This window comes from Tamandua tetradactyla, chromosome 10 (assembly GCF_023851605.1).
Source record: "Tamandua tetradactyla isolate mTamTet1 chromosome 10, mTamTet1.pri, whole genome shotgun sequence".
Taxonomy (NCBI): Eukaryota; Metazoa; Chordata; class Mammalia; order Pilosa; family Myrmecophagidae; genus Tamandua; species Tamandua tetradactyla.
The window spans coordinates 5,335,321-5,347,787 of record NC_135336.1 but is presented as its reverse complement, the minus strand read 5'-3'; the positions used below and the strand labels follow the sequence as shown (position 1 = coordinate 5,347,787).

At 43.4% G+C, this 12,467-nt stretch overlaps 1 long non-coding RNA gene across 1 annotated transcript; it reads left to right on the top strand.

The window, feature by feature from the left end:
• The first annotated feature begins 758 nt into the window (after positions 1 to 758).
• On the top strand, positions 759 to 10,456 carry LOC143647788 (uncharacterized). The gene is made up of 3 exons (XR_013158185.1): positions 759 to 838; positions 9,276 to 9,312; positions 10,280 to 10,456. It is a non-coding gene; the product is annotated as an uncharacterized LOC143647788 (long non-coding RNA).
• The last annotated feature ends 2,011 nt before the right edge of the window (positions 10,457 to 12,467 follow it).

The window sequence follows — 12,467 nt, the reverse complement described above, 5'->3', positions numbered from 1 at the left end:
ACAGAACAGATTTTAAAGTTTGGTATGGGTTACAGTTCCACAACTTTTTGCCTTTTCTTCTAGCTGCTCCAAAACGCTGGAGATCAAAAGAAGTATTAATGTAATAGATGATTCAGCAGTCATACTCATTTGTTAAATCCTATCTTCTCTGTTATACTCCTCTTTTTTTGTTTTCTTTTTTTTGTGATAAAAAACTTCTATACAAAAAAAGCAATAAATTTCAAAGTACATTGAAACAATTAGCTGTAGAACAAATTTCAGAGTTTGGTATGGGTTACAATTCCACAATTTTAGGTTTTTATTTCTAGCTGCTCTAAGGTACTGGAGGCTGAAAGAAATATCAGTATAATGATTCAACATTTATATTCATTTGTTAAACCCTACCTTCTCTGTATAATTCCACCATCACATTTGAGCTTTCTCCCACTCTTTTGGGGTATTTGGGCCTAGACCCATTCTAACTTTTTCATGTTGGAAGGAGCTGTTATAATAAGGGATTGGGGGATGGAACTAGTTGATTGTAAACATTATTTTTATAGTAGTGAAATATTTTTCTTTACCCCTATTTCCATGTCTCCCTAAAGGGGTTACAAATGAAAGCTAGACTGAGAGGGCCACATACTTCAAGGAAATTACAACCAAGTTATTTTTATATGTTTAATATGCTAAGTGGGTGTAAGTTCATATTTTAAATTTTGCCTGACTCATTCATTTACATAATCTGCCTGACCCTTACAGATCTTTACATTTTTACTCCTAGCTCACAGTGTCTTTCTTACAAGATAAAAGAAGATCTGAAAATTTCCCGCTTCCTATCTGTGAGTCATGGAGGGAACAGGTATTATCAATAGTTACCATTTCACGAAATTCTGCTGAAGCCACAGAGTAGATGGGGGTATTCCCTGCTGGTACACTGGGAACAGCCCAGAATTTGAATCAGTCTTTGGCCTGACTCCTGGCTCCATGGCCTACTGTGGGATTTTAAGCAGTTCTCTGACTCTTTGAGGCTCAGTTTGCACATCTGCAAATTGATACCACATATTTTGCTGAGTCGACACGTAGATTAGACACAACACATATAAAAGTGAAGTGGGGTAGGGATTTGACGGTGACTGTAAATGCTGCACATTTTACTGCTGAACTGGTGGTGGGAGCTCAGATCCCCACAGGCTCTCCCAGGCCAATACCCATGCATGGATGTCCTCTTTGCAAAGGATTTTGAAAGCTCTGGGCAACTACCTTTTAGTGCTTGGGATGATTTGAATTGCAAAGCAAGATTCCTGAAAAGACTTTAAAGTACTCATTTGGTAATAAAATTTAATTCATGTTAAATAAATTAGTAAGAGACTTACTGTCTCCTGCTCATTTTTCTATTTAATGTGCAAGCACTGGAGACCTGTGTGGATTACAGACTAAGGGATTCTCTCTGCAAAAATTATTGGTGCTATTGCAAAGGCAGGGAGAACAATGCTGGGATGGGCAGTCATCAAATCTTAGGGCTACAAAGAACTTACTACAGCAGTTCTCAAAATTTAGTGTGCATTAGAATTGTCGTGTGTATGTGTGTGTGTGTGTGTGTGTGTGTGTGTGTTAAAGATGCAGACTCAGTACCCAGAACTACTGAATTAGAATTTCATGATGGGAAGACCAGGAATCTGCATTTTAACTCTCCCCAAAGTGGTTATGATATAGGTGGTCCTAAAGCAGCACTCTTTTTTTTTGAGAAATTTTCACACACATATATTCTATACATGGTGTAAGTCAATGGCTCACAGTATACAATATCATTACATTGTTGTGTATTCATCACCACGATTCTTTTTTAGAACATTTGCATCACTCCAGAAAAAGAAATAATCTTACATCCCATACCACTTGCTCCTCCCTCTCATTGACCACTAGTGTTTCTATCTATTCAATTTATTTTAACCTTTGTCCCCCCTATTACTTTTATGTATTTTCATCCATACCCTGCATAGAAGGAGCATCAAACACAGAGTTTTCACGATTACATGGTCACATTGTAAACATTATATCTTTATGCAGGTGTCTTCAAGAATCTAGGCTACTGGAACACAGCTCAACAGTTTCAGATACTTCCTGCTAGCCACTCCAATACACCGTAAACTGAAAAGAGATAGCTGTATAATGCATGAGAATAACCTCCAGCGTAACCTCTTGGCTCTGTTTGAAATCTCTCAGCCAATGAAATGTTATTTTGTCTCATTTCTCTCTTCTCCTTTTGATCAAGAAGGCTTTCTCAATCTCTTGATGCCAGTTCCCATGTTATCTCAGGCTTTCTGTCCCATGTTGCCAGGGAGATTTACACCCCTGGGAGTCATGTCTCATGTATGTGGGAGGGCAGTGAGTTCACCTGCTGAGCTGGCTTAGAGAGAGAGACCACATCTGAGCAACCAAAGAGGTTCTCTGGGGTTGACTATTAGGCCTCATTCTAAACAGGCTTAACCTAATCTTTGCAGGAATAAGTTTCACAGGGGCAAACCCCAAGATCCAGGGCTCAGCCTATTGATATGGTTGTCTCTAATGCTTGTGAGAATATCAGAAATTCTCCAAATGGGGAAGGTGAATATTTCTTCCTCTCTTCATACTCCCCCAAGGGGACTTAAAAGCAACACTTTTGAGAGGACATAATCCCATCTCCTCCCTACATCTTCTATACATGATTCTTGACCCAAAGTTATATAATCTCTGTTTGAACTGATTCGTGGGCAGCGAGCTCACTGCCTTTCAAAGCAGTGCCTGGAATGCTTCTTGCGTGTATAGGCTTGAAAGCTGTCTCCCTCCTAATTATACACACTGCAGACCTTCACAGACCTGGTCCATCTTATCCCACCTGATGGACCTTCAATACTCAACCAAGATCCCACTGCAACTTGTTGTTCCTAGGCCTCACCAACCTGTATGCAGTTACAGAGTACCATTAATGATAATGAGCCAATTTTACTGGTTTATGTCCTTTAACAGGGTATGTCCCACACCAGCTTACAAACAATTTTCCACCACCTTGGCCTCCTGCAGGTCTTATTCCTCTCCTGCCTGGTCCCTTCAGTGCAACCCAAGGAATCACCATAACTTCTGCTACTGGTGTCTGCAATAAAAAGCTGGGGCTGGTACCATGAGAGCTGTAGCCCTGAGGGGCAAGAGCAGCTGTGTCTTCCTGGAGACTCAGTGGTTCCAAGGTCTGGCTGATTTTCCTTCAGAGTTTTGGACAGCTGGGTAGCATGCAGTTACCTGAGCCCCTGAGCAGCTGTGTGGATGCAGCTCCCACAATATCCATGGAAAAAAAAGCAGATCCTTCAGCTACTGCCTGCAACCTTACTCTGCAAAGAGCAGTCAGATGGTTGTGCTGGGGGCTGGGTCACAGTCTAGGAGCCAATCCAATCTCTTCCCTTCTGAGGCACAAGTTTATTTGTCCTTTTAGTATGGGAAAAGCAGAGCAAATGGATGGGGAGGGCCCATTCCTCCATTCAGTCATGTGTGCCTGGCCATATTTAAGTCCCAGCATAGGATCCCCCTCACATACCTGACCCTCTCCCATAAGCAAAGCCAGCTTTGTGGGTGTGCAGCTTGTGCAGTTACATGGTGCCCCACTATCACAAGGGGCCTTGAACTTGGTCACTTTCTCAAGTTTTGAATATTTTTATCTTTGGTCTTGTGTTTTGAAAATGAAGACTGATGGGACAATGGAGCATGTGTGGGTAAGCAGAGCAGCACACAGGCACAGATTCAAACCCGCTAGCACAGTGGGCAGAGGGTAACATGCATGCCAAGCAGTTGGCCTGGCAGTGTGAAGTGGACCTAGCCCCAGATTGGCAGCAGTGATGACGCCAGCAGTTGCAGAGGCAGCAGTGGTGGCTGCAGCAGCCATGGCCCTGGGAGCAGCACTGGGACTCCAGTGGGAGGCCAGCTTGCCCGTTCGTCCCCAGAGTCTGCCCCTGAAGCATCTGCACAAATATTAACTCTGGTCTGAACACCAAAAAAAGGTGCTTCTGGAGCTTGTACAGTAAATTTTGTTGGTAAATGATCACCAAATAAAAGCATGCACATGGACTTTGAAATAAAGCATGACAGGGTCTTATTAGAATTTAGAATCTCTGTTTTTGAAAACTGCTGCAATAGAGCAAAGTCCATATTCACAGCCTTAGAATAGAAATTAAATTTAAAGATCAACCCATTTGATGAAAAAGAACACTATTTTCATTGAAGCTTTAGATGAACCAATTATTCATAAGCAGGATAATTTTCCTTATAATTGGAAATACAGTGATAAGATGAATAGTCTTTTTGTATTACATAAAATCATGAAGCCATTTTCAGTTTTTTGTCTCATCTTCACAAGTTACAGGAAACATCAGAGGAAACTTTAATATGCCACTGTAGAAATCTATTTAAAAATTAAATTAGTATGCCATGAAGAGTTAAATCTTTTTAGAAAAATCATTTCACAAGGACTGAGGCCCAGGAGTCTTTCAGGGGCGCTGTTTCATCAGCTCTAAATATACTATAATTTATATTTTAAAATAATTTATCAGAAATTTATCCCAATGTTTCCATAGCCTATAATATACTCTTAACAGCTCCAGTGATAATTGCATTAGCAGAAAGCCTTCTCAAAATGAAAAAATTATCAATTTGCAATCTTGTACTTGCCAAGAGCAACTCATGTTGCTTTCAACGATATTGACTGACAGTATAATTGCTAAAAGCATAAATGATATGCAGAAAGAGTGTCAGAAAAATTTTACTATCGATGATACTATCCCATTAATAAAGTGTTATTGTAGCAGACCCTGACCCATTTTTTTATGACTCCCCAACCCCCCCCCCCCGACCCACTTTCCAAAGCAGGTCCCTCCCTGACTAGGTTGCAGAAGTTTCCATTTATCTTTTCTCTGATCTCCAAAATCCCCACCTACACAGCCCATAGATAAGTTCTTGTTTTCAACAGCTCCAGCCAGACCAGGCTTTATTGGCTTTAACCGCAAAGACACATGCAGCTAAAAAGAAGGTTAACCTAGGAAAAAAAGCTTTCCCTAATTATAATGTTAAAAACCACACTCACTGAACTGTAACCTAGATGCCTTGTTTTGTTGATACTATGTTTTGAAACTGCACCCTGTAACTGGACAATAATAAGGCAACTCGTGACTGGCCCCTCTTGTATCCCCTTATCTTGTTTTGCAAGCCCTTTGCACATAGCCTCTTATTGATTTATATGCATCACCCCAAAACTAAACACCCCAAATTTCTAAACCATCTTGTGGAACCAAGCCAGTTGTAATCAAGGTTAGCACGCCTGACATGCACAGTAAACTAAGTATGTAATCACTCTACATATCTGCAGTAATTAGATTATCTCTGACCTCATCATCTCAAACTGCCTTGCATCCTAAGCCTACCTACCTTTGTTTGAATGTTATAAAAAATTGAAAGTTTCTCCAGTTTGGAAAAACAGATTTGAGGACTGTACTCCTGTCTTCACGAGGTTAGTCTTTGCTAAATAAACGCTTTCTCTTCTCAGAATCCCAGTATCTACTGATTGATACTGTGTGCATCGGGCGAGGACTTAGCTTTGAGCTGCAATATTATTATTCATTATATTATATAAAATTATGACACCCCAAATATTATTTTTCAATTTGTAAGTTTATGTTGTTACTCATGTATTACTACTATCCCTATTATGTTTTCTAAGTTAAAAAATATTTTTAAAGGAAAAAGCTTTTTATATTAATACCTTTAGTAGTGCTTTTCCTCTCCTGCTTTTGAATAAGCCCCCTTCCCCATTTTCATCCTGAACTGACTTTACAAATTATGTAATCTGCCCTGCCCAGAAGCCTTCTTCCCTACAGGCTACATGCCATATCCTTCAGTTGTCCTTCCTGTGACATGGTTTTGAATCCTGTTACTATCCTGCTATCTCCCTTTTATTTTATGCAGGTCCTTCCTAACAGAGCCTAGAATTGCCTGCAGATGCCCTGGCCAGTACAGAGGAGATGTGGATTGTTAACTCCTGTGATCTAGCAGTAGACTTCCCTTAACGTAGCTGAAGTCCACACTAGCATGCTGGCAGCCTCCTGCTGCTGCTGGTCCGTGCCCACTTTGTGGTCAGCTAAAAAGGCCAGAAGATTTCCACCTTGTTGAGTTAATTTCAGATCTGAATTCTGCTCTTTAATGTGTTAGCTTTTCCTTACAGCTCCATGGTATCTCAAGCTCTGGTCAGTCGGCCTCCTGGGTCTTCATCTTGGTCACTGATAAATGCAGAATTACTGGAGTTCCTGCCTAATAGAGAAGAGCACAATGTCTGTGGCACACTTTGCCTCTGCTCCTTACCCTCCCTCCCTCTTCTTCATCTTTTAACCCAAATACACACCGATACCTCTCAGAAGCCTTTTCTTTAATCATCTTCCCTCTGTTAGGCATGCTGCTCAGGACAAGTGTTGCTCTGGGTAAATGGTGAAGTAGGCAGAGCTAGCTTTGGTTCATCCTCTCTCTTCCTGCTTCCCTTGTTTGCAACATCCCAAAGCCACAGGCACAAGAGTCCGCTGCTATCTGCTGTTCTTCATTTCTAGAGGCTGCCTGGGCCTCTCCCAAGGTAGGGCACTGTTTACCAAATCTGCGGCCAGAAGGAAAAAGGCAAACCAGATGCTGAGGTCCTTGGGATTTTTTTTTTTTTTTGCATGGGCAGACACTGGGAATCGAACCTGGGCCTCTGGCAGAGCAGGCAAGAACTCTGCCTGCTGAGCCACCATGGCCCACCAGGTCCTTGGGATTTAATCTCCCTCCTGAGAGAACTTTCTTCAGCCCAATAACGTGCAGAAGTCATTGCTTGGGAAAGAGCATCTTATCTTTCTTATTGGACCTCTGACAAGTTGGCTGTGTTCCTCACTCAGGTAACAAGAGTTACAGGAAGATTAGATTTGGGGATTATAAAGACAGGGAGGCAGCAGAGGGTAAGATTTAATTTCCTGTTCCTTTGGACATTACACCACCACCTCTTCCAAATACAAGTCATAATATGTACGTCCTCATTTCCAACCTTACTTCTTACTCAGAAGGTCCTTCCAGATGGAGCACTCTCATGCCTCCCAGATATGGTCCACCTATCCCACCCCTACAGCTCTGGGCTTCCTTGGCTGGGGCTGATGATGCCCTCTGGTGTCCACATCACCTGTAATTCTGTTTTCTGAACCTGTGCCTGCGGAAACCTCAGTGGCTGTGTACCCCTTGTTCTTCAGTAATCTCAGAACCACAGCTTTGCCCCGAAGCTTTGGCTTCCATGGATGCCCTGGTTCTTATCTGCCTGTCTGGTTCCTGACCCGGCCCAGCCCTGTTTTCCGCTCCTATGGGCACTGGGCCCATGGCTTCTGCCCAGCTCGAGCCCCGACTCCCTCCTAGCACAGGACATATCACCATCGTCCTCGTCCTGACTTATGCTCCACCTGTGACATCCTCCATCAGGATAGAGAAAAGGTCTCCTCTCAGTTGCTCCTTCCTCATCTCTTTACTCACAAGCCGCACACTCTCCTCAGCTGTTATTGGTCATAGTCACAATTAACAGGAAGATTAACCCTTAGAAAATAAACTTTCCTTCTGAGAATCCCAGGAAAAGCACTCCCCAAGTCAACTAAACATTGCCCTTGCCATTCTCAGATGAGCAGTGGATCCGCCTTTCTGTAACCAAATCAACCACTTTGCTTTTAAAAACATTGTATGTTGTTGCGGCAGAGTACAGTATTTTCTTGTGTGTACAGATATTTTTCTGTGTATTTTATTGAGAATTTAGGTTTACCTTTTAGTACTTTTTAAAGTTATCAGTTATAATAAGATGAAAATAAGGGCTAGGGCTAGTTAGATCTTATACAACTTGAAACGAGATCTATCTTCAAGTACATTGTGAAGCTTTTATTCTGCTGGTCTCCAGAGAGGTTTTCACTCATGAAAAGTAATATAAAGGGTTATAATAAACTTTCATATGGCTTCAAAACACAAACACATCTGTCATGGTCAGGTTCATGTGTCAACTTGGCCAAGTGGTGGTACCTGTTTGTCTGGTTGGGCAAGTGCTGGCCTGTCTGTTGCAATAGACAGTTCATAGAATTAAATCATGATCACAGCAGCTGCATCCACAGCTGATTCCATTTGTAATCAGCCAAGGGGAGTGTCTTCTGCAATGAGTGATGCTTAATCTAATCACTGAAAGCCTTTTAAGGAGGATTCAGAAGAGACAGGCTCTCTTGCTGCTTCAGCCAGCAAGCCTTTCCTGTGGAGTTCATCCAGAACTTCCATTGGAATCATCGGCTTCACAGCCTGCCCTGTGGATTTTGGACTCTGTGTTCCTGCGGTCACATGAGACACTTTTATAAATTTTGTATTTGCGAGTGTTCCCTATTGATTCTGTTTCTCTAGAGAACCCTAACTAATACAACATCTTCTCTAATTCCACTCAACCGTAATTTCCTATGAAAACTCTGGAGTCAAAAAATGCTGGGGATGCAAGAGTAGCTCAGTGGTAGAATTCTCACCTGCCACATGGGAGAGCCGGGTCGAATTCCTGGCCCGTGCACTTCCCAAAGAACAAACAAATCAAAAACAAGCAAACAAAAGTTCAACAAATGGTGCTGCAATAAGGGGGTACTCACATAGAAAAAGAATGAAATGTGGCCCTCACCATAGAGTATACAAAAAAAAAAAAATGCTGAGGCCAGAATATATATTAAGGAAACATTATTAAACCTAAAGAATAGGAGTTGAGAGGGCAAACAAAACAAAACAAAAACAAACATTGTATGTTGGGAACAGAAGGGCTTTTTGTAAATCCGACTATATTTTAAGTGATCCAGAACAACTTTTTATCAAAAGGAATCCCAGAAAAAAATCTTACAAAATAAAAAACTTACCTTCACTCATTTAACTGCTTTTCAAAGCTAGATTTTCATATACGCCCCTTCAAGGGGCATGTGAAGTTTTCCACCACCTGACAGTTCCCTGCAGCTGCTCTGAAGGACTCTACAATATGTTCACAACAATTGGATCTCATCCAAGCTGCTTGGCTCATCTATCTCGTTTAATCTTTATGTCATACATGAAAGAATCAGTGATGTGGATGCTATGTTGAATGTAAATATTAGTATACATTAAAGGTTTAAAGGTTGAAGGCCTTTCTGAAGTAGCTTTAAAAATGTTCAGATTGACTGTGATCTCAGATCTTTTTTAGTTTTTTGTTCTCTCTCACTCTCTCTCATTCTTTGTAGTTTGGCACCAGAGAAGCAGAAGTTATGAGAGTTATAGGTGAGCTATTCATGGAGAAAATGCAGTGGCTGCTCTGCCTGCAACAGCAGCTGTTTTGGAGATGATACTACATATTTCTCAATAATACTACTACATATTTTTGAGGAAGAAATCTGAGTCTTGAGCAGGCATGAAATCTCCCTGACATGTCACCCTTCTCCACAGGCCCACTTTTGTTGTCCCTCTGCAGCAGGTAGGTTGCACATGGGGAGAAGGGGACTTGGCTCTCATGGAGCTGTCTCCACCCCCACAGGAGCTGCTGCTGGGTGCTCTCAGGCCCTGCCCTCTCCTGGGGCCTCAGACTTAGAAGGGCTCTGGAGGCTGCCCTGAGGTCAGAGGCATTACGTTGACTATGCCCTAGTGGAAAAGCCTGATTTCCTCCAGCGACTTTCTGTGCAACTTAATGAAGCCCTGCTCAGATATCACCTCCTCCCTGAAGCCTGTCCTTTCCTTTCCTTCTCCCTGAACTCCAGGTCTCTGAGGGGAGAATTAATTTGTCCAAGAGACACAGCTGGTGCCTGGCAGAGTCAGATTCCAACCCTGAAGTGCCTCATTCCAGATCAAACTTGATATTCAGGGCAAAGGGGTCCCTTCAGAGCCAGCGAGGGTTAAAGGAAGCAAAGGAGGGCCTTTCCATTTGCGTAGAATTGCTGCAGGCTCACTTGTTTAAAAATCCAGGGGAGGAGCCAGAGGGAGACCCGAGCCATTAGCGCCTCTGCTGCGCCCACCCGGTTCTGCCTTTCCCTATCTGAGGGGCCTTAGGAGCCAGGGGGTTGTTTTCCAAAAGGAAAACTGAAAGCTTCCATTCCTGCAAGATTTTTCAAGAAGCCACACCTGAGTATGTCCGTATAACGTAATCTTCCAAATGGAAAGGCAGACAGACCTCTTCCAGACCCTTTCCCCAACACACAAACACATGCACACGCATGTGCACACACGTGCACACACGTCTCTTTTCTCCTTCTAGCTCAGGCAGCGTGAGGACTTGAGGGAGAGGACCAGTCTTCCATGGAGTTGGGAAACCTCAGTGATGCTGTTCTAACTGGAGGTGGGAAGAGTGAGTGAGGTACTGGGTTCTGGGGAAATCGCAGAACTTCCCAATGGACAGAACAGACTTGGGTTCCACGACTTACCAGCTGCATAACCTCAGGCAAGTTACTAATGTCACTGGTGAGAATGATGATAATAACTACCACCCATCTAAGACTCCACAAGCCTCTGGCTGCTGCTCTGCAATACTCACCCCACTAACGAATGCTGCTAAATTCTAAGGTTTCAGGTTAACAGACAGGATTGCTTGATCCGGATACAAACTCAGCATTTGCCCAGTAGTCAGGCCAGCTTATGGGCACAGTAGTTCTAGGAGAGGGCCCAGGAGAGGGCTACAGTGGCTGACTCCCCCAGAAATTCCACCCGTGGCCTGGGAGCAGTGGGAATTTGCTCAACTGCACGGAAAAGTCATCCCTCCCCATCTCCCACAGACTCAAAGATCCTCCTTTGTCCTGACTGCTGTATGTGCATTGAGCTGATATAAAAATTATTCTATTTTTCATCTTTACCTTTCACTAAATCTCTGATGGGAATAGAATTGCAGTAGGCTCTAGATAATAGCCTCACAGCCTTAATTTTATTTATCTGACAAGTTAGACTCTGGGGAGGCCAGCTGTAAGCTTATGCAAAATAGCGTGGAAATTATTAATTTCTCCACCGAGGGTCCTGCTCCCCTCCTAAGAGCCTGCAGCACTGATTGTAACAATAACCGATCTCAGGATTTGGGGGGAAAAACGTGTGCAAGTACAAGAGGCAGCGAGGGAGAACTGTGAGCTTGAATCAAATTTCCTAGAGGGGTTTTCTCCATTGGTTTTGCAGCTCTACTTATGCTCCCCGAAACAGCCAGACAAGAGTCAGCGCAGGAGCAAGACGCTCCTGGGGTGGTCTTGGGGGACAGGCTTGCTCTGCTATTTATTAGGCTTTCTGTTCTCTCCTCTGCAGAGGCAAAGCAAATGTAGATGAGACTGAAAAAGGGAACAAGATAAGAAGAGAGGGATTAACCAGAAATAAGCAGAGATCCCTTTTATCCTGGGCAGGTTGAAACACCTAGATATAAAGATGAATGGACCCATTGTGATAGAATGTCAAAGGAGTTTGGGCTTGAGATTCTCTGATGTGAACTGGGCAGGGAAGGGTTAACTGCCAAGGGTAGCAGGGAACAGAAAAGTGAGCAGCCAGGCTGGTGGGACTGGGTGTAGCAGGTTGAATTATGTACCCCAACAAACACACGCTTTTAACCTTAATCTGAGTTCCTATGGGTATGAATTCATTGTAAATAGAACCTCTTGAAGATGCTATTTCTGGTTAAAGTGTGTCTCAACTGAGAGAGGGTGGGTCTTAATTCAGATTGTACTGGAGGTCTTATTGGCCACAGGGAGAAACCCAAAGTCAGCGGAAACAGGAAGAGAAAGGAGAGGGCATTGCCATGTGATGGGAAGCAAGGCTGCAAGTCAAGGAACCGAAGGCAATACATTCCTGTTGTTGAAGCCAACCCAGTGTGCGGTATTTGCCATAGCAGCAAAGGAAACTAAGACACCAGATATCCAGAGAATACCTGGGCAGTGAGTTTACAGAATCAGGAGGACCCAAGGGGAGTTGGTAGGTTTCCCAACAGGTGGGAGAAAGGGTAGAATCCCACAGTAGGGGTTCTCAGAAGAAGCAAGGGGATAAAAGATTTTTGTTTGTCTGTTAACAGGACAGGGAAAAGGGACTGGGAAAGAGAACTAACAAAAACAAGGCAGATCCAGACACCAGGCAGATTCTTAGAATGGAGACAACAGAGACTTAGACACGGGGGATACCCCCCAAATGAAGGCCAAATCAGAAGATGCCTTCCAGAGTCAGGGCTGCAAGGTCAGAGGGGGTCCAGTGGCCACTGCTGGGCCATCACAGTCACCCTCAACCTCTTCAACCCAGCCTTCCCTGCCAAAGGTCCTGGGCCCAGAGCCTAAGATCAGGGCTGACCTTGCAGGGGAGGAGGGGTGTTGGAGAGGACAGGAAGGTGGACTGATTATCAAGCTGGGCTGGGATGGAGGGGCTTTAGGCCTGTTACCTTGTATATTTTGAAGACTTTGGGTGCACAATAGTTACTGCTTAGAGCAGTG